Source organism: Lolium rigidum, chromosome 1 (genome assembly GCF_022539505.1).
Source record: "Lolium rigidum isolate FL_2022 chromosome 1, APGP_CSIRO_Lrig_0.1, whole genome shotgun sequence".
Lineage (NCBI taxonomy): Eukaryota > Viridiplantae > Streptophyta > Magnoliopsida > Poales > Poaceae > Lolium > Lolium rigidum.
Genome location: NC_061508.1, coordinates 62584773 through 62608423, shown reverse-complemented (window position 1 = coordinate 62608423; position 23651 = coordinate 62584773). Strand labels below are relative to the sequence as shown.

Below are 23651 nucleotides of genomic sequence, written 5' to 3'. Positions count from 1 at the left end.
TAAATGTTTGGGGGAGGCGTTTGTGGGACGCGGCTGGGGAGCGACGTCCCCCAATGGCGGCACGAACAAAACACGTCCCCCAAACGCTCAATCCGGCGCGGTTTGGGGGACGCTTTGGAGGACGCGGCTGGAGATGCTCTAAGGGCTCCTTTGATGTGTATTATTGGAAAAGTGCAGGAACAAAAAAGCCCTGTGAGATTAAGATGTCATGTCCATTGCAATCCGGAAAAGTGTAAGAACAGACGAGCCCTATTGCAAAGATTGAATTTCTCTTTGATTGCGGTGAATTTTTTCCATCTTATATTTACTAATTGGAGACTCCCATCAAGCCACCACGTTAATCCTAGAAATAACGTGTGATTAGCCGTAGGATTTTCTTAATTAATGATCTAGACGGCTGGATCTTCCCACGGTCTGGGGTTGCCGATTGCCGTCCTCCTATCTCAACCACGTCACGTGAAAGCCTAGATGCGTCGCAATCCAGCAGAAAACAAAGAACGAACAGTCGAAGATTAGGGCGCCGCCGCTCTCCACGACTCCTCTGGATCTCTCAATTTTTCTACTTCTCATCCCAGTTTCCAGCCGCAGCAAAGGCCGCACGTCCTGCTGGCCATCACCATCCTAGGCGTACTCCATGTATCGTGAAGGTATTTTCAACACTGGCGGCGGCCGCTATCCCCAAGGCAAACTAATCTGCTCATTGAGTAAGGATTCCAAGGGAATACATCAAAGTACTAGCTTTCTTTGCCGACCGCCAGAGAGCCATGCATGTGCATCTTAATTTTTGTCTAGATTTACTCCACCGCAGCACCTTATGGTCCTCAAATAATTTAACATATATGTTTATGCCTACACCATATACGTAGTAATGTATCAATTATGTATATTGATGATTAATTTCCTTCTCTGATGTCACGCAGATCCCAAAGTCGTGGTGTATAGACGAACGACTTGCTAATGGCCTGATGGCCAGTGTCTCTTTCCACCAGCTGATGAGCACAATCAGTATTTCTTTTTGAGGTCAAGCACACCCATTAATTTTCCGCTACTACCCTAACCGGCAAGCAATTTTTACAGCCGTGCAGAGAAAGAGGGATTTACACCAGGTATACATACAATATTGGTTATGTATAATTGAGAAAAAGTAACTTTTGCCACTTAAATTACTAAAGATGTGACCCAATCAGCATCTCCGGCAATTAAAAATAGCATTTTGATGTACAAATTACCCAAAATCTTATGCAAACAATTTGTATATATTATCTCTCTCATATCTTCTATTTTTCCAATTCTTCTCCAAAGAAACAGAATATGCAAAGCATCGATCTTAGTTAAGTATGCACACGGTGAAATACATATTTGCTTGGATCCAAAGAAACAGAATATGCAAAGGATTTTTGTCATATGGTTTACAAATGAGAGTCTTTTCAATTTAACTAATTACTATATGTGTACACCAACATGAATTTCTTGCAGGGTCTGGAGTCAAACTTTGCTAACTTCTACTGGTAATGTGGGAAGAAGTAATCTATCTTGCTGATGTAAGCATAAATTTATCAAATTCACCATGGTACTTTCTTTTTATGAATATAAAGTTTCATAATTTGTAACTAACATGTAGGTGCAAAAAGTTGAAGCCAAAGATACTAAAGATTATTCGGTGGCCTAAACTTCATGTATTTACGAGCAATGGATGCGATAACTATAAATCGTTGAGAAAAACGAAAGTATTCGAACAAATGAGAGGGCTCTATTTATGTGATGTGCATTACTCTCTATATATGTATGTCAACACGAGTTCCGCTCAGGTTGTGGAGTCAAACTTTGCTGCATACAACATAGATTATATTAAGTTGCAACTAAGAATCTGATGTCTGGTAGAACATGTATTACTACTATGTTGCAACCGTGAAGATATTAATTAATGAACCAAGGAAACTAAAAGTGTGCATAAAGCTAAGACAACCCCCCTGCTGACACATTTTCCACAATTGTTGAATCGCGATATATGAATGAACCAAGAAGCATGCATACCCAAAAAAAAAACTGTTAACATATGAACTAACTGGAGAAATATATACACACATACATATCTAATCCAATTAGAACTATCATAGTTCAAGCCCGTGCAGAGCACGGGTTGATGACTAGTGAGGTCTAATGTAACGCTACCTGACTATAAAATTTACAATGCAAGATTCCTATAAGATTACTTGTATTTTCTATGGGTTATGATCCTATAAATGAAACCGTCTTTCGAATATATATTTCTTTAGAAAATTCCAGTATACTATGAATCAAACGAGCCATGAATATTTAGAGCATCTCCAGTCGCGTCCCCCAAACCGTCCCCCAAAGCGATTTGGGGCGCGCCGGACAAAAAAAGCGTTCCAGCCGCGTCCCCCAAAGCCCATTTTTGTCCGGCGCGGCCCGATACGGTGTCCGGCGCCCCGAGCCCGTCCCCGTCCCACAGGGGACGCTCCGGGGACGCCGGACACAATGAAGAGCGAGGCGGGGAGTGGTGGGGCCGACGCGTCAGCGACACAGTTAATTTTAACCTAACCGTCGCCTACCTCGCGACGGAAGTTATTCGCGCGCAGTGACACACGGCGGCATCTTTGCCTTAATGGCGACGGAGGGGCAGGCGAGACGTCTCGTCGGTGCTGCGCGGCCTCCACGCGTCGTCGGCGTTCGCACGCCACCGCCCGTTCCCGCGCGATATTCCCGCCTCTTCTCGTCTGTTCCCGCGCTTTCTTCCCGACGCCGGCGTCTATAAAAGGTCTCCCGGCTCATCAATGGTAGCCACCACACCCCGCCAGCAACAAACACAGCCCTCGTCGCTCCACAGCCCGTCTCCTCCATCACCGGTGGCAATGGCGAACCGCCCCGGCGATGGCCACTTCCCTCCACCGCCGTCTCCTCCATTGACGAGCCGGCAGCGGCGTGCGGCACTCGAGGAGGCACTCGAGGAGGAGGCCCGCCGCCGGCGTGAGGCGCAGCAGGCGGCGGATCTTGCGGCGTTTCTCCGCCCCCGCCTCCGCAGCCGAGGAGGCCGCGGCGGCAGCAACGTGGCGAGAGCAGCAAGTGCGACACCGTTGCGGCGTTCGACGCCTCGACGGGACAAGAGGCGCGACGGCGCCGGTTCCGGGAGGACATGGAGCAGCGATGGGCCGACGAGCGCCGGCGCCGGCGCGATGAGCGGCGTGCGCTGTTCCGTGAACGGCGTGACTCGATCGAGCGCCGGCGGCGTGAGTCGATCGAGCTCCAGCAGCAGGCGACGGCGGAGGAGCGTCGACGGCGGGAGTCGGCGCTACGGCGCTATGGGGGAGGCGGGCGGAGCAGTTGGCGGCGACCGACGCGTATGCGGCGGCGATGATGGAGGCGCCAACCGATGTGGAGGAGGAGGCGCCAATGGAGGAGGAGGCCGAGGCGGAGGAGACCGAGGTGGAGGACGACGACGACGACGACGAGTTCGACTGGTCCGACGACGACGCCCCGCACCCGGACGAGACGGCCGATCAGCAACGCGCCCTCGTCGAGTCCTTCGAGTCGGAGAAGAAGCTCCGGGACGATGCCCGTGCCCGCGAAGAGGCGCAGATTCGTCGCGCCGTCGAGCTCTCCCTCCCGCCGGCCCGGCGAGGGAGGGCGGAGGAGGACTATCGGCGGGAGCGGCACCGTCCGGCCACCGCCGAACGCAAGGAGAGGAGGCGCGCGCAGGAGGAGCTGCGGCGTAGGGGAGGCGACGACGGGGCGGGGCCGTCGAACGCGCCGCCGGGCGGTCGGTAGCCTAGGTTTAGATGAAATCTAGCCGTTTTCATTCAAACTTTGTAATATATAATCAAAATTGAATGAAAACCTTTATTTTCCTGCACAAATATTCATTTGGGGGCGGCGTTTGGGGGACGCGGCTGGGGAGCGACGTCCCCCAAACGCGGCACGAGCAAAACACGTCCCCCAAACGCTCAATCCGGCGCGGTTTGGGGGACGGTTTGGGGGACGCGACTGGAGATGCTCTTAGGCCTGAAAAGGTCGATTTCAAGCACGCCATTTGAGAAGACAGCTTTCAATCTTTACACCGTTGATATACATATGAGTCTACTTCTCCTAGAGTGTAGAATAAGAAAGAGATTGCATGCATGCATGATTGGCATGGAACACATAAACGGATGAGAGCAAGGACGGGCTGCATCCCAGAAGCGAACAACGGATCCAATCCTCCAAAGATCTCTTCAAAGATATGCTCGCGCTTCTCAATGTCATGAGGGGTTGCTTGCCGTGGTGGCCATGACAAGCTCCTAGCCTGCATATAAAAGGAAAACCCATCCGTCATGGCCCTTTCCCCGCGGTCGTTTCGACCCGTCCACTCCCAAAGATCCTAGGATCGAATAGACAAATGCTTCAGTCGAGTCATAGGAAATTGAAGAAACTGTGGTCGCCGTCATCGTTTGCTGCACAACCCCCTACCTCCGGGCTGCCTCGACCGCAGCGGCCGGTCAGTCCGTCGATTCATTGGGCGGCAAGGATCCGGCGAATCTCGGAGACGGGATGAGACGGACGAGGGAAAACGTTTCTTATTCCGGCGGCCACGCCAGGCCAAGGCGGCCGTCAGAGAGGATCACGTGTCCAGGGCTCCAAAGGATACGCCGCCAGAATCCCCAATACCCCATGTTTTTTATGTAAGCTTTTCTTTTGTTCATGTATATCTGCACAACCCCCTTCCTCTGTCCTTATACTAGTATTCCCTCTATTAGGGATTATAAAGCAGGTACAAATCGTTAATTTGACAAACATAACATGAATAATGAATTATACGACACAAAATTATATCATTAGAAAGCAGAATATCTAAAAAAATTATAATATGTATTTCATTAATATATAACTTCTATTACGTTTGTCACTTTTACGACATAGGGACAGAAGCCGATCTTATAATCACCAACGGAAGGAGTACCAAGAAAATTTCACTAATAAATAGCACGATTAATTATGTGAAAATGTTCTCCTGATTCGGGATGTTGGATGTGATTTTTCTCTCTCTATGGTTACATGTAATGTTTGCATTACGAGCAATATCTTACGAGGTAGAATTCTAACCAACTTTTCTAGATTAGTGGTAATGGCCTTGTATAGATGAAAAATATATTTTTAATAGCGGACTTGTATATAAGAATGAAGGGGTAGTATGCTTTAACCCCGTAACCCCATTGGGCCATTTCAGAGGACGGGCATCAGTCATCTTGTTTTTGAAAATCTTTTTGAAATCGGCATTTTAAAGTTTAAAAAAATCGAAAACAAATCTTGCATGTAGATGAAGATGACTTCTACCCGTGTGCTAAAATTCTACGAGAAATATTGCCTAGTATGGGATGTGCAAAAAAGACAAATTTCGAGATCTGAGATAGCAACTAATGCATAATAAAAAAACACCATATATATTTTCTTATATGTTATTTTTGTGTAGGACAGAATCAAAATATTTCGTATTGATATTTTTGAAGACCATAAAATACATCACTATCAACATCTAATCATTTTTATGAATTTATTGAAACATTAAGATGTCAATTTAAGATTATTCAAAAAGAGGCTTCAGGAGCTCATATTTCAAAGTGATTTTTCCTATGTGCAGAAGAAAGACAAGTAAAAAGTGAAGAGTAAGCTCTCATGTAGTAAGAGCCACCCGACTAGGTAAAACTATTAAATGCGATAAAAAAGAAAGAGAGAGGTGGAGAGAAAAATCTAACCTTCCAACTCAATTCTATGAGTAACTACTCTCTCTTGCCCAAAATACATTGCATATAAAACTTAGTCAAATTCAAACCTTGTAAAGTTTGATCATGTATATTGATAAAAAATATAACATATACAATGCCAGATTAATATTATTAGAATTATCATGAAATATAGTTTAATATTATATACACTTGGTATTTATTCTCTATATTATTGGTTAAACTTTGTAAATTTGACATAGACGAAAAATTATGCTCAACATATTATGGGCATTAGGAGTAATACATCTGTCTTTTGGAGATGACAGTTCTATATGACGGGTTGTCGGCTGGGAAATACGGATTGGCTCTCGGATGCCACACACCCCTATACTTGGAAAAATAAAAATATTAATTTTTATTAAAAAATTAAACTTTTTGGGAATCAAAGATGATCAGGTATTGTACATAAAACAAAATATTTCCCTAGGAAATTATTTTTATTGTATCCTGGGTAAAAAGACAAAATCGAATCGCCCCATGACCAGGTACTATTCACTTTATATTCGTCATAATATTGTCTTTTTTACCCTGGAGACCATGGGAATCATTTTGTTTCCAAACATTTTTTTTACGAGTACAAACTTAATCATTCTTGGTTTTCAGGAAGATCAAAAAAATTTGACTTTTGTAAATTACTATAATTTTTTTGATCTATGGGGGGACGTTGCACCCGAGAGCCAAAAGTCCGCTTCTGTTGTCGGCTCTACTAATTTTCCTACTTTTATGGAGCCACTGAACCAACCCTAGCTTAGGAATGCACTGGTACATCATACTACTAGGGGTCAAACCCAAGGTTAGGAGTGCAGTGGTACTTCAACCTAGTTCTTCAGTGGAAGGCAACATTGTCATCAATAGGGGTGTTCATAGGAGATATGTGTGTGGTGATGCATTCATAGAGATAATTAGAAATTCCATTCAGCCATCTCCACCTAAAAAAGTAGATTTCTAATTATTAAAGATTTATAACAAATTTTAAATTTGCATATACATCTCGACAATCGATCTTCGTTCGTATAGTTTCGCGAAAAACAGATATTTTTATGATCGATGTAAAAAGACAAAACAAAATCTCACAAAAAGCATGTTTTACCATCAAAATTCGTCTTTTTTACATAGCCTAAACGGCAAGTTGATATTTCATGGAAAGACTTTGAGTATGTGAAGATATATACGTGATGTTTTTCGTTTGGAATTTTTTAACATTTTAAAATATATCAAAGATGCATTTCAAAATAATGAAAGCATATGCATACATATGTGCCCAACATGCAAAACATCAGTCCCATTTTTCTTTTAAATGTCATTATCTGCTCACGTGTGCCTCTATACTGTGTTTCCAAATAACAAAGTCATGGAGGCAGACAGAGTTTTGTGGTCACGTGTGCAGGAGATGAGATCTTCCTCAACAGGTGCCAGGGAGATTTTGTTCCCGAGGAGACGATCTTGTCCAGCAGACCGTGAATATATTCATTGTGACCAAATCTAAGGTAACATCACCAGCAAATCCGCTTGGAGAACCGCGACGACTCCGACGAGCGCGACGCGCTCTCACTGACCTACTACTACTCTACTATTTTAGAACGCGCTCACTTGTAGGAAGCGCTGAGCAGCAGGAGCTAGCTAGCTAGAGCTGGGGAAGAGAGCGGCCATGGCGGAGAAGAGGGCGCACGCGATGCTGTTTCCGTTCCCGTGCTCGGGCCACATCAACCCGACACTGAAACTGGCGGAGCTGCTGCACTCGCGCGGGGTGCACGTCACCTTCGTCAACACGGAGCACAACCACCAGCGGCTCCGGCGGCCGCAAGGCCGGGCCGGCTTCCGGTTCGAGTCCGTCCCCGACGGGCTGGACGACGCCGACCGTGTCGCGCCAGACAAGACGGTCAGGCTGTACCTCTCCATGCGGAGGACCTGCACGGCCCCGCTGGTGGACCTGGCCCGGCGGCTCGGGGCGCGCGACGGTGTGCCGCCCGTCACCTGCGTCGTCATCAGCGGCCTCGTCAGCTTCGCGCTGGACGTCGCGGAGGAGCTCGGCGTGCCGTCCTTCGTGCTCTGGGGCACCAGCGCCGTCGGCTTCGTCTGCACGCTCCGGCTGCGCCAGCTACGACAGCGAGGCTACGCCCCGCTCAAAGGTGAGCGATTTCATCGATCTATCATCGCACCCCTCAAGTTCGTTTGGTTGCATGAGCACACGTGTCACTTATCTAGACTCAAAATGCTCAATTTGTATGCGTGTCTTGGGTTTCCAGACGAGAGCTACCTGACGAACGGGTACCTGGACACGCCCATCGACTGGATCGCCGGCATGCCCACGGTGCGGCTCGGCGACGTCTCCAGCTTCGTCCGCACGCTGGACCCGACCAGCTTCGCGCTGCGCGTGGAGGAGGACGAGGCCAACAGCTGCGCCAGGGCGCACGGCCTCATCCTCAACACCTTCGACGAGCTCGAGTCCGACGTGCTGGACGCGCTCGGGGACGAGTTCCCGCGGGTGTACACCATCGGGCCGCTCGCCGCCGCCATGCACCGCCGCGTCGACCACGCGCACGGCGTCGCGTCGGGGCTGAGCCTCTGGGAGGAGGACGCGGCCTGCATGAAGTGGCTGGACGCCCAGCCGGAGCCGCGCTCGGTCCTCTACGTCAGCTTCGGCAGCCTCGCCGTGCTGTCGCCGGACCAGCTCGCGGAGTTCGCGTGGGGGCTCGCCGCGAGCAACCGCCCGTTCCTCTGGATCGTGCGGCCCGGTCTCGTCGGCGGCGACCGCGGCATCGACTCCCTGCCGGAGGCGTTCGTCGCAGAGGCCAAAGACCGGTGCTTCATCGCCGAGTGGTGCGCGCAAGAGCAGGTGCTGCGGCACCGCGCCGTGGGGGTTTCCTGACGCACGCCGGGTGGAACTCCACGACGGAGAGTATCTGGGCGGGCGTGCCGATGATCTGCACGCCGGGGTTCGCGGACCAGTACATCAACAGCCGGTACGTCAGTGGGGAGTGGGGCATCGGGGTGCGCCTGGACGAGCAGCTGCGGCGGGAACAGGTGGCGGCGCACGTCGAGGAGCTCATGGGAGGGGGAGAGAAAGGCGAGGAGATGAGGCGTAGCGCCGCCGATTGGAAGGCTCGGGCAGAGGCGGCCACGGCTCCCGGCGGGTCGGCGTACGAGAACCTCGAGAAGCTAGTCGAGGAGCTGCGGCTGCAGGAACCGGATGCCGTCAAGCTTGCCACGGTCACGAACGGCCGGTGACGATTATTGGCGCCGTGCCTATTTTGATGCAAGTGTTATGCAGTCAGGTCCTATGTTGTTCCTTATCGATGTCAAATTTGTCAGTTATCATCCCATCTTGTAGGAAATTATGCACACATATCGTGAGGTCAGGCTAGACAATCATTCCGCTAACCACGGCACCACGTGTGCTTCAGACGGATGATTTACTAAACGTGGCGAATTCATATGTTTCTTGTCCTTGATCCAACCAATCATGAGCTCCGAGCAGGTGCATATCCATCAAACCACACGAAAGACAATATCGCTTTGGAGTTTCGACTTGCCGTACCGGCCGGCCGGCCGAACGGGTCCCTGAAAAATCATTTCTAGAACCTCATGACTGATAAAGACATCTTCAGCGGCTCCATAAAAACGAATCAAATGTGCTTCTTTTGGTCTCCATAAATAGAAACAGGGTAAACCCTAGCTGAGTGGTCTGACACAAAGTTTTCATTATGTCCGCGGGGTCTAAATTTGGCTACGAATGCATCGCCGCAGACGCGTGACTTGTCCGCGGTCTGCCGTTTCGGGTCCATATGGAAGTCAGTGAACGAATTGTGTCACTTCAACCGTCACCGCTTCCAACCTTGCGTCGCTTCGTCTCCTGCCTCACTTCCTTTTCTACGCTGCTTCGACGCCTGCCTCCCTTCCACTTCTGCGCCACTTTGGGCGTACCAGGTCTGGCTGGTTAGTGGCTAACCTTATGTGCCCCCATTAATAGTGGCTATGCTGCCCTTTTATCGCCATGTGGCCGCCCTCAATCGCCATTGCCGTTCTATTACATGTTGGCTCCACAAATCACCATGGATCGGGAATGGTGGACTGGCACAAGGACACCTAACTCGCCAAGTATGGCATCCTCCTGCCGTCCAATGTAAAATTTATTCCGAAAAACTCTTAAGAAAATGAGCTAGCTCCTAAGAGGTTCTATAGATTTCAAGAAAAATGAGTTAGGTCGAACTGAAGCATGTCATAGTTTGTTAGAACGATCTCATATTGCAATATTGGTTTTATGAGTTTTTCTTTCCTGGTTGTTGAAAACCAAATTTTCATTTTTGCAGTGCCAAATGAGTTTTATTTTTGTGAAGCAACTACAAGAAGCCCAATCTGCAACGATATGAAACCTATGCATAAAAAATAGAAGAAAACTTCCACACTACGGTTCACATACCTATTGCGATTGCTATTTTTCTAGTAATTCATGGTATTTTATAGGGTGTCATGTCGATTTTGTTGGAAGCGTGCCAGATTTGAACTAAGCGTCTACTTTTTCTTGTTCTAATTTTTTACTTAAATCATTTTAGGTCTACAACATGGTGTTTTATCATAGATACGACGTGATAGATCCAAATTTTATGATTTTTAGCTATGGTTTTTCCACGGGTTTCCACTTATTTTTGCTAGGTTTTGATCTTTGAATAATACTGGTAGCGCAAAACAGAGAAACCTTGTGTTGTATTGATCTTTCAGGCGTTTGACGCATTCTAGAGAAAAGAAAGCCTCATTCGAGTTATTTGGAGCATCCTAGAAAACTTTGCAATTGGAGGCATTCTCACCTGAGGCTCCAGGGGATGTAACGACCAAGGATATGAGCACGCCTTGCTCCTGCCCGTATGGGGCGCTGATGGCTCCCAAGTGCAGGAGATCAATTGTAGTACTTTTCAATGGGAATGATTGTCGAATCCACGAGGAGCTGAAGGAATTGGTTAGCAGATTTGACAAGTAAACAATAATAAGAATATAATGCATTAGTTTTGGTGTTTTGGGTGTATAGTTTACAATAAAATAAGTACTAAAAGTAAATAACAATATGTAAATGCTCTCAATGAGAGAAAGCCTAATCCTCTATGCAGCAAGATGACAAGCTCAAATTTGTGTGTGTGTGTGTGCTTATATGTGACAAGTGTTCCCAAGGGCAGAGTTTTATGCAATATGTTACATATCTTGTCAAGTTGCATTGCCTTTGGGGCGGAGCCTAAATTAGGTGCAATCATAGATATGAGCAAATACACCCTTATGAAGTGTTCTAGAACCATTTTCATGAGCAAATATATGAATCATTAAGACATAAATGTATCATAGCAATTAGTTCATTGGCCCCCGACATAAACCCCTCTAATGCAACTTAAAATATTGGAAAACGATTCTTGTCATTCCATCCCTTCCAACACTCATCATTGCATTAAAGTGAAGCCCTATAAGACCATATAGGTGAAGTAATATGCAGTCGATGTTCGCATAAAACTATCATAGAATAACATAAAAGATAAAAACTTGACCAAATACTCATTGCACATCATATATAATCATAGCCAGATCATCCTATATCCTCGGGGAAACGGGGAACAACTCACAAGTGCCAAACATGATATGGACCAGAGGCATAATTATTACAACACAATCTGAAAGTATAATCTCTCCACCAAATAAAGACAAAATACCAATCACAAACATGCAACTAGCTGTTAAAACAATATTCGGCCCCCAATCAAACACAAACTATGAGGGGGGGGGGGGTGGTGGTGAAGTCGATGTCCTAGATGGTGATCATGATAATGATGTTGTTGATGGACATGTTGATGAAGATGTCTCCCCCTACGTCCAGGAGGAGTGGTGATGACGATGGCTTTGATTTCCCCTTCACTAGAGGCACCGGTGCGACAGGATCTGCCCTCCCCCAGAGTAGGAGAGGACTTCCGCCTCCGCCGCCGCCTCAATAAATCTCCGGAAAAATATGGCTTAGGTTTTCTGCCGAGACGGAGACGTCTGTAAAAAGGGGGACCCGAGGCGATCCTCGAGGCCCGTTTAGGTATGGGTGGCACGGCCAGCCAGGTAGGGCGCGCCAGCTGTGCTCTTTCGGCCCTCGTGGCATCCCTCGCATGCTTCTTTGGCCCACGGTCTTTCTCCTAGTGAAAAACTGATCAGGTATTTTTCCTTCAATTTTTATGTATCCAGAAGGTCTCCGAAACAGCAAAATACGAAAAAAGAAGGTTTCTGCCTCCCATGAATTAAATACCAATAAAAGAGACTTTGTAGGAAAATCTCGTAAATCAACTTAAAAGGCATAAATAATGATGTACGATGGCAAATATCATTCAAAACTAATCATATGAGTCACAATATTGATGATGTGAAATGTACGTATCAACTCCCACAAGCTTAAACCTTTGCTCGTCCTTGAGGAATAAGAGAATAGATCATATCATGCATCAATGAGCTTATGGTTGATAACAAATACGAGCATGAAATCATCAACTTATGCATATTCAGTTGACTTGTAAAAACTCTGAACTAACAACCATACAAATGTGGACTTCATATAATAAAAATTCTAGCAACTACCCCATACCATTTGAACAAAACTAACCATTGCATGTTGGAAAATTGAACATGTTTCATATATTTATTTTCTATATGCATGGCTTTTTACCTTGATTTCTTTGAATTTTACTTTGCCTTTGAAATAAAGATAAACTCTTATAGAGCAACTAGTTACAAGAAGAGAATTTGCTAAACACCAAGATAAACATGAAGTTCGACTTTGTCAAACAGTTTGCCATATTTTGAATTATCAGTTAATAGTCTTGCTCCTTAGTAACCAGTATAAACCTTATTCATGGATTTTTCAATCATGCCATATGCTCTACATCCACCTTTTCCTTTCACTTTTCCATGGCTAATTGAATCCTTGGCTGCCTACCTTTTCATTCACATTCTAATTGAGCATATGTACTGAAATATTGATGACGGCTATTAGCAACGCCAAAAGATCTTGATACATTGGGACTCTAAGTGCAGAGTGTTGTATCAACAGAGTATCTTCCCCATAAGGGTGACTCGAGGGTTTATGTCGAACTCTCTGGGCACTAGACAAAGAGTATACTCTTCTCCCTTCTTCTAGCAATCCTTCAAGTAAAATAAATGCCTTGTGTCCCTAACTCCACTGTGTGATTGTCAAGCACAAGATTTCGCGTAAGTAAATAAACACAAGTAGAAATAATACAGATAAAACTAGACAAGATAAAATAACCGTTTTTACTTAGAAAAGGGCGCGCTTCGCGGGAAGGCGCGCAGCTTCGCTTCGCGTGCTGACAAGTGGCACGGCCTGGTGCGTGTGAAGCCTCCCACGGAGCATTCCCAGCTCGACACGTGGCGGGCGCGGAGTAGTTCGCTGGTTGGCTTTTTCTCCTTTTTCCGTTGATTCGGATACGAAAACATAAATATCTTACAAACCGAGTATCCAAATAAAGTTTCGTTTTCATGGTTGTGCTAGTCGCGTCGAGTTCTACAAAACTACATCCCATCTTGATAGGTTTGGATGAAATTTTTTTAACTACCTTTCATGCCTCGGTTGCACTACCTTGGGTCGTTTTTGCACCCGGACAGTGTCGTGGAAGTGCGCCATTGTGCACTACTTTATTATACCAAGTTGCATTGCCTTGGGTACCTTTGCACCGCGTGGTGTTCGGGCAGTGCATTGCCCATGAACTTGCCTTTCTGTATCATGTTGCACTGCCTTGAGCCGCTTTTGCACCCACGTGGTGTCCTCGCAGTGCACCAACCGTGCACCCCCTTGTTGTACGGCGTTGCACTGTCTTGTGTCGCTTTTTCACCGCACAGTGTCGTGGAAGTGCACCGTCGTGCACTGCTTTGTTGTACCATATTGCACTGCCTTGGATCCCTTTGCACCGCGCGGTATCCTGGCAGTGCCTCCCCCGTGTATTTTCCTTATTGTACACGTTGCACTGCCTTGAGTCGCTTTTAAACCGCGCGGTGTCCTAGCAGTGCATCAACCGTGCACTGCCTTGTTGTATGGTGTTGCACTGCCTTGGCTCACTTTTGCACCGCACAGTGTCGTGAAGTGCACCGTCGTGCACTGCTTTGTTGTACCATATTGCACTGCCTTGGATCCCTTCGCACCGCGCGGTATCCTGGCAGTGCATCGCCCATGCATTTTCCTTTTTGTACACGTTGCACTGCCTTGGGTCGCTTTTACACCGCGCGGTGTCCTGGCAGTGCACCAACCGTGCACTGCCTTGTTGTACGGCGTTGCACTGCCTTGGGTCGCTTTTGTATCGTACAGTGTCGTGAAGTGCACCACCGTGCACTGCTTTTGTTGTACCATATTGCACTGCCTTGGATCTCTTCACACCGCGCGGTGTCCTGGTAGTGCATCGTCCGTGCATTTGCTTTTTTGTACCACGTTGCACTGCTTTGAGTCGCTTTTGCACCGCGCGGTCTCCTGACAGTGAATTGCTCGCGGTGCACTATTTTTCCTCTTTTTATAATGACGCGGGGGTGGGTAGACGTGGAGACTGTTTAAATATGGGGTAATTGGACGCGGGGACAGACTGCTGCAGCACAGCCACGTGTCAAGCGCGGAGCGGCCCCGTGCGCACCATCTCGTGCGCTGACGTGGAGCGCAGAGCGCGCGCGAGTCCTAGTCGCTCTCTAAAATAACTAAGTAAAACTGTAAAGGGGTTGATTGTTTTTCGTGTTTTGGATGCAAATAAGAAAAGTAAATATTTTTGTATTTTCGGATTAAAATAGTGTAGCAAATATAAAACAAGATAAAAGCAATATCAAGGTGTTTCTTATGATAAAAAGTGGACCGGAGTTCATGGGTTCACTTGACTATTCTCTCTTTAAGTTGTAATGGACAAATAACACTTCATCAATGAGATATGAAGGTGCAAATAATAGTATGCGTAAGACCAGAATTAATTTGAGCATCACGTCCTAACATAGAGTTTATGCAACACATTTCTCTTATGCTCCACATGAAAGAAACTTCATCAATTTTGTATTAAGAATTAACATAGCATAGCCATAAGTACTTACATGAAGGTTGAATATCAAATATGCTACCTTGAACAAAAAAGATCACATACTTTTCAATAAGAAATGTTGTCGAATCCACGAGGATCTGAATATCAGAATATTGAATACTTTTCAATAAGAAAGGTTTTGAACCCATGAGGATCTGAAGGTATTGGTTAGCAAGTTTGACAACTAAACAATAGAAAGTTCGACCGTCACCGCTTCGAACCCTACGTCGCTTCGTCGCCTGCCTCACTTCCCTTTCTACGCCGCTTCCACGCCTTCCTCGCTTCCACTTCTACGCCACTTCAGGCGTACCAGGTCTGGCTGGTTAGTGGCTAACCTTCTGTGCTACCATCAATAGCGGCTATGCCACCCTTTTATAGCCATGCAGCCGCCCTCCATCGCCATTTCCGTTCTATTACCTGTTTGCTCCACAAATCACCATGGATCGGGAATGGTGGACTTGCACAAGGCCACCTAACTCTCCAAGTAGGGTATCCTCGTGCCGCCCAATGTAACATTTACTCCGAAAAACCCTTCAGAAAATGAGCTAGCTCCTATGAGGTTCTACGGATTTTAAGGAAAATAAGTTAGTTCGACCGGAAGCATGTCATAGTTTGCCAGAACGATTTCATATTGCAATATTGGTTTTATGAGTTTTATTTCCTGGCTGTTGAAAACCAAATTTTCATTTTCGTAGCACCAAATGAGTTTTATTTTTGTGAAGCAAGTACAAGAAGTGTAATCTGCAATGATATGAAATCTATGCATAAAAAAATAGAAGAAAAGTTCCACAGTACGGTTCACATACCTCTTGCGATTGCTACCTTTCTCGTAATTCATGATATTTTATAGGGTGTTGATACGTCTCAGACGTATCTATAATTTCTGATGCTCCATGCTTGTTTTACACCAATTCATATATGTTTTGCTTACACTTTGATGCACTTTTATATGATTTCCGGTACTAACCTATTAACAAGATGCCATAGTGTCAGTTCCCTGTTTTCTGCTGTTTTTGTATTTTAGAAAAATTGTACATGAAATATTCTCGGAATTAGACGAAACGAAAGCCGAAGTCAATATTTTACCATAACGAAGACGAAGTCCGAAGGGGAGACGAAGAGGAGCCACAGGGGGCAAACCACCCCTTGGCGCGGCCAGGCCTGGACCCGCGCCAAGGCATGGTCTGGCCCACCCAGGTGGCCACCAATATCACCCCTCCGTCTATTTATTCACGATCTCGGGAAAACCCTGAATACCCGAGCCTCCATCCACGAAAAGTTCCGTCGTGGCCGCCATAGCAGAACCCATCTCGGGAGGTTCCGAAGCTCTTCCCGACACCCTGCCGGAGGAGGAAATCATCGCCGGAGGCATCTACATCGCCATGCTCGCCTCCGAAGTGATGCTTGAGTAGTTCATCCCTGGAATGTGGGTCCATAGCAGTAGCTAGATGGTTGTCCTGTCCAATTTGTGCTTCATGTATAGATCTTGTGAGCTGCCCTACATGATCAAGATCATCGTTATGTAATCCTACATGTTGTGTTTGCTGGGATCCGATGAATATTGTATACTATGTTGAGGTCGATTATATATTCATGTCATATGTTATTTTGTGATCTTGTATGCTCTCCATTGCTAGTAGATACTCTGGCTAAGTAGATGCTTGTGACTCCAAGAGGAGGTATTTATGCTCGATAGTAGGTTCATGCCTCTAGTAATCTAGGAGAGTGACAGTAAGTTCTAAGATTGTAGATGTGCTGGTGCTACTAGGGAGAAAACAACAATGTTTTATCCAAGGGTAATTCTATTGTTTACTTTACACACATTGCTTAATGTGATAATCTGTTGCTTGCAACTTAATACTGTAAGGGGTTCGGCCGATAACCGGAAGGTGGATTATTAGTCATAGACGCAGTTGGATTACGGTCTATGTATTATGTTGTAATGCCCAATCAAATCTCATAATAATCATCTTGTCATGTATGGTCGATATTCTATCAATTGCCCAGCTGTAATTTGTTCACCCAGCATGCTATTTATCTTTATGTGGAGATACCTCTAGTGAACTGTGGACCCTGGTCCTTTGCTTTACACTGATAAATTCAATCACTGCAATCCTGCTCTGTTACTTACTGCAAATCTCTATTCTCTGTAATTACTGCAAACATCTCCTTCCACTCGATACGTCTAATCATTTGTGTTCAACAAACCGATGAGATTTACAACCTCAGTGTAAGTTGGGGCAAAGTACTTTGGTTGTGTTGTGTGCAGGTTCCACGTTGTTGCTGACGCCGGTAGTGCGCTCTGCCACTAGTCAGCTAGCAGCACCTTCGGAAGTCACGCCTTTCTCCTACTGGTCGATTAAATCTTGGTTTCGTACTGAGGGAATTCTTGCTGCAGTGCTCATCACACCTTCCTCTTGGGGTTTCCCAACCGCTTCCACAACAACTGCCACCAAGATTATATGGCGCCATCACCGGAGCACCATCAGGTGTCATGTCGATTTTTTTGGAAGCATGCCAAATTTGAACTAAGCGTCTACTTTTTCTTATTCTAGATTTTTACTAAAATCATTTTTAGGTCTACAACATGGCGTTTTATTTTTTCGACAACTTTACAGTAGGGGGAACCCCTACGGTGTGAATTCATATTAATAATAAAATAATACAAATGTCCCGAGGCCAACACTGTAAAGGAGCTTATAAGAAGGTAGAAGGGAGGCTAACAAAAAGCTAATAAGAGAAAATCTAATGTACAGAGATATCCGTCAGAGAGGGGTTGAATCATAGTTGTCTTAACTCTGAATTTGTCTAGCAAGAGGTCACTTTTAATATAACTTTCCATCGAGCAACCAATGGAGTAAACCTTTAAAAAATTTGGTCATTCCTCTCCTTCCAAATATTCCAGGCAGCACATGAGAGCACCTCCATAAAGCACGAACCCAAGAAGGCAGTATTAGCTCTTGGAATTCTACTTAGGATTGGTTCTATAAGATTCCAATGAACGTTGATGAAGTTCCATCACTGCTTGCCAAAGACAGAATCAAACAAAAGGTGATCTCTGGTTTCTACTTGTTGTGTATTACAAAGGACACAATTTAGGCCTCCTTCCACGTGCCAGTTCTTTCTAGACATAATATCTTTTGTGTTGAAACCATCCATGAACATCAACCATGTGAACACCTTCAGTTTTGGCATGGCTCTGGACTTCCATATTGTAAGAAGGACGGGTTCTTTCGGAAGATAGCTGAATGTAAATCTATAGAATCTAGCCGATGTATATCTTGTGTTACCCCAAACAAACCTTGTGCTATAAATTTCTAATGGGTTCAGCCTAATCTCATCAGTAATTTCCTTGAGTTCTTGAAACTCTACAAATGCTTCAATGGAAAGTGGAAGGGAAAACATGGTGTTCTATCATAGATACGATGTAATAGCTCCAAATTCCGTGATTTTTAGCTATGGTTTTTCCTCGAGTTTCACTTATTTTCGCTGGGTTTTGATCTTTGAGTAACACTGGTAGTGCGAAACAGAGAAACCTTGTGTTTTATTCATCCTTTCACATGTTTGATAGAATCTAGAGGAAAGGAAGCCTCATTCGAGTGATTTGGAGCATTCTGGAAAACTTTGCAATTGGAGGCATTCTCACCTGAGGATCCAGGGAATTTAATGACCAAGGATATGGGCATGCCTTGCCCCTGCCCATATGGGGCACTGATGGCTCCCAAGTGCATGAGATCAACTGTAGTACTTTTCAATAAGAATGTTGTCGAACCCACGAGGAGCTGAAGGTATTGTTTAGCAGATTTGACAAGTAGATAATAATAAGAATGTAGTAGTTATGGTGTTTTGGGTGTATAGAGAGCAATAAATAAGTACTAAAAGTAAATAACAATATGAAAATGCTCTCAATGAGAGAAATCCCAATCCTCTATGCAGCAACATGTCAAGCTCAAGTGTGTGTGCTTATATTTGACAAGGGTTCCCGAGGGCAGCATGGATTTACTAGCATTTAGAGTTCTACACAATATGTTAAATATATATCTTATCAAGTTTCATTCCCTTAGGGGCGGAGCCTAAATTAGGTGCAGCCATATCTATGAGCAAATGCACCCCTTATGATGAGTCCTAGAGCCATTTTCATGAGTAAGTATAGGAATCATTAAGATATAAATGCCCCATCATAGCAATTAGTTCATTGGACCCCGACTTAAACCCATCTAATGCAACTCAAAATATTGAAAACGGTTTTTGTCATTTCGTCCCTTCCAACACCCATCATTGCATTAAAGTGCAACCTATGAGCCCATATAGGTGAAGTAATATGTAGTTGAAATTCGCATAAAACCATGGGGAACGACTCACAAGTGCCAAACATGATATGGAACAGAGGCTTAATGATTACAACACAATCTGAAAGTATAATCTCTCCCCCAAATAAAGACAAAGTACCAATCACAAACATGCAACTAGCCATTAAAACAATATCCGGGGTTCAATCAAACACAAACTATGAGGGGGATGAAGTCGATCTCGTAGATGGTGATGATGATGATGATGATGATGATGATGATGATGATGATGTTGGAGATGTTGATGAAAATGCCTCCCCACTACATCAAATATGAGTGGTGATGACGATGGCGTCGATTCCCTCTTCACCGGAGGCACCAGTGCGGTAGGATCTTCCCTCTCCCGGAGTAGGAGAGGACTTTCGCCTCCGTCGCCGCCTCAATAAATCTCGGGAAAATATGGCTTAGTTTTCTGCCGAGACGGAGACATCTGTAAAAAGGGGGACCCGAGGCGATCCTCGAGGCCCATTTGGGCATGGGTGGCGCGCCCAACTAGGTAGGGCACGCCACCTGTGCTCTTTCGGCCCTCGTGGCCTCCCACGCGTGCTTCTTTGGCCCACGGTCTTTCTCTCGATGAAAAACTGATCAGGTATTTTTCCTTCGATTTTTAGGTGTCCAGAAGGTCCCTGAAACAGCAAAATACGAAAAAGGAGGTTTTGTGCCTCCTACGAATTAAATACCACTGAAAGGGACTTTGTAGGAAAGTCCTGTAAATCAACTTAAAATTCATAAATAATGATGTATGATGGCAAATATCGTTCAAAACTAACCATATGAGTCACAATAGTGATTATGTAAAATGCATTTATCAGGTGCCGCCACCTCCGCCTCATTGTAAGAAGCAACTTCCTTGAAGGGAAACACACGAAAATAAGATCACAACAACCACCGTTCACCCTAGACCAGGAGAGGAAGAAATCCGGAGAAGAAGGAGAAGAACTTCTATTCGATCTTCAATCTTTACGGTCTTATTCATCCATTCCACCGTACATTCCACTTGTACAAGAGAGAAGAACATTCACACTTGTAGGATTAGGGTTAAGACTCTATTCATACTTGGTTTGTATTTGGATATGATCTCCCTTACTGTGGCTTGCTGCGGTAATATCGAGATGAAACTTATTTACTTCGTGATTATATCTTTGTGTTCTCCTTCTCCCATGTGCGAGTAAATCCTCATAGGCATGGGAGATGTAGGGGATTGATGATATGTTATGTGTCTCTTTACTTTCCATCCATTTGTGGTTATGATTATTATTATATTATGCAAGAATGATTATCTATGTTTACCTAATGCCTGTTGTCTAATTAAATAAGGGCCCGAGCAACATGATCCTGAGACATCGTAGATATGAACTTGTTTAGACCTCCGAGTGACACAATTGACATCAAAGAAGATCTAGTATTTCTCGAGGAACAACAAGAAACCACGACACTTAAAGCCTTGATTCGGTCTCACAACCTTAATCGCGATTTAAGCCAGGGCTGCTAAGCGACACACTATAGAATCATGGGTGTTGGATAAAAAATGCCCGTGGAGTCCAACTATTTATGGGTTTCTTGCCTACTTGCATAACAATATGAAGAATTATAATGCAATTAGTCCATTTATTCAATTGGCACAGTTATGTAATCATGAACCGCATCTCTCTACGTCTAACTTCTCGTCTGCAGGAACTCAGATTTTCTCAACTCTCTTCTCTTTTACGTTATTGACTTTCGAGCATCTTTCAACACATAAACTGGAACTCCATTTAAACTCACCCTTTCTCCTTGTAGCACTCACAGTCAATTCACTCAAGACTAGTGACATCTTAGGTGTGACAGAAACACCGCAGGTAAACACTCATTTAAGCTCCTCATTGGGATCGATATTTAACCGGAAGTCGTACTTCCACGAGGGTTATGTGACGAAGTTGTGCTCTTGCAGGTATCACGATGGCAGTCTCGTGTGGTGCCCTCCGGTGTACCTAGTAGAGCATGTTCTTGCAAAAAGTCATCCCAGCGGGTCCTAATCTAAGCACAATTCACTAAAAAATAAGAAAAATGGAGAACCTTCGCAAGGCGTCATTTTAGATGATTTAATTGCTAGGAAGAATTACTAACATGGAATAAAACAGTTACTTCCAAAAAAAAAAACTTCATAAAATGAGCAACATTTTACGAGGTTCTATGACTTTTAGAGCAAGTTAGGTCATGAACTGAAGCATGGCATAGTTTGCGGGAACAATCTAATGTTGCGCACATGTGTGGGCCTTGGGAGGGGATGCAATGTTGTTTTTATGAGTTTTACAATTCCAAACTTTGAATATTCAGTTTCTTAATAAAAGGGTGTGTGCATCAACCGATGCAGAGGCCGGGGTTCACCCCATTTCGAAAAAAAGCTATGGAAAACATATTTTTCATTTTCGCGGCATCGAAACATGTTTTTGTGAAGCAACTACAATATGTGTCATCTGCAATGTTATGAAACCTTTGCACTAAGTTAGAAGAAAACTTTCGCACTACGGTTAACATACATGCTACGCGCTAGCTTTCTGGAAATTCATGGTTTTTATACGGTATCATGCCGATTTCGCTGGAAAGTCCTGATTTGAACTAAACATCTACTTATGTCTGTTCCAGTTTTTTTACAAAAATAGTGTATAGGTCTGCAATGTTGGTTTCGTGCAGTTCCCTGTGGTGTTCCTCGAAATGTCAGTTCTTGCGAAAAGTTATCCCACCGGGTCCCAATTTGAGCACAAATTCATTAAAAAATATAAAAAGGGACAACCTTCACGAGCCATCATTTTAGGTGACCTACTTGCAAGAAAAGATTACAAACTTGGAATACAACATTTATTTTGAAACATCCTTGACAAAATGAGCTATTACCTACGTGGTAATTCTATGGCTGTTAGGGCAATCATATTGCACCCATGTGTGGGACTTGGGAGGGGATGCAATGTTGGTTTTTTGAGTTTTCCTTTCCTAGCTATGGAAAACCTATTTTTCATTTTTGTAGCAACGAAACGGGTTCTTTTGTGAAGCAACTAAAGAAGCGCAGTCTGAAACGGTACTAAATATATGCACAAAAAATAGAAGAAAAAATTCGCACTACGGTTACATACCTGCTGCGCACACGGTAGCTTTTTGGAAATTCATGGTATTTTATACGGTGTGTTGCAGATTTCGCTAGAAGCGGGCCAGATTTAAACTAACCGTCTACTTTTGTTTGTTCTAGATTTTTGAAAAAAATCACTTTTAGGTCTACAACTTGTTGTTTTATCATAAATACGATGCTTGTTTCGTGCGGTATTGCAAGGGTGGGTGAAAAAATAAGTGTAGAAAGCTAATGTCACTTGACACTAGGCAAAAATAGTTTGTGCCGAGTGCCAAGATATGATAGACGACAATCTTTGCCGAGTGTTAACATGAGGACACTAGGCAAAACATTGTATTTTCTGATTATCGATTAGTTGGCACTCGGCATTGGTAATGTTGTCAATGTTGCCGTCAAATGGATGGAAGTGGCCACGTGTTCGAAGGCTTTGCCAAGTGTTAAATTTTGGCACTCGGCAAAACCATTTTTACCTAGTGTAGGATTTTGGCACTCGGTCTTTGCCGAGTGTTTTTCTTTACCGAGTGTCTTTTCTGGTTTTACCATGCATGGCCTCTTTGCCAAGTGCATTTTGTAAAACACTCGGTAAAAACGGTCTTTCCCAAGTACCACGAAATTTGATACTCAGCAAAGTCCAAAAAACTCAGCACAGAAAAGTTTTCCGGTAGTGATGACAACCTTCCTGCCGAAGATATGGCGTCCTGATGACAGCTCACCTAGGTGGCTGATATCCAAAGAGAGTTAAATTTGGTTACAAATTACAATAGATCTTGGGTCCGCCTTGCTACTGTCTGCCGGCTTATTTATATTTTGAGCTCCTTTCCGCTTCAACCCGGGTATTCTATCGTGGCATAATTATGTGTTTTGCCTTTTAGCGGATAAAAATGGATGCAAACATATGCCCCCAATTTTCTAACAGAGCTTGCGTGCTAAAAATGTAGTCTGCCAATTTATGCTAAGACAATGTTAACACTCAATTGACCGTGAATGCTCTAGTCGATAAATCACAAGAAACAGAAAACCTACAATTGTGGTCAACCAATCTTAACTTTAATGGATCAGATCCAAGATAAATTCCTGGCTGTCTCAATTGAAATAAAAATAGTGCATCCCTTTTTTGGTACACGTTTAGATCAGAAGGCGCCACTCGCATGTGAGGGGGGATTCTAAACTGTAGCAGCATTGACCTTATCTCCCGGTCAGCTTAAACTCTTGAGTGAACTGGGCACTTTCAATTTGAGGGGTATCACCGTATCAGAGCGTTGTATTCACCCAAAAATCCTAAGTTGATGGGCAAAAGAGAGCACTTATGTTTCAACACCAACATCAATTTCCTATGTCTGCTTTG

The 23651-nt window shown here is 44.7% G+C and overlaps 1 pseudogene; it reads left to right on the top strand.

Annotated features, from left to right (window-relative positions):
• Nucleotides 1-7404: 7404 nt before the first annotated feature.
• LOC124674216 lies at nt 7405-9286 on the top strand (annotated as a pseudogene).
• The last annotated feature ends 14365 nt before the right edge of the window (nt 9287-23651 follow it).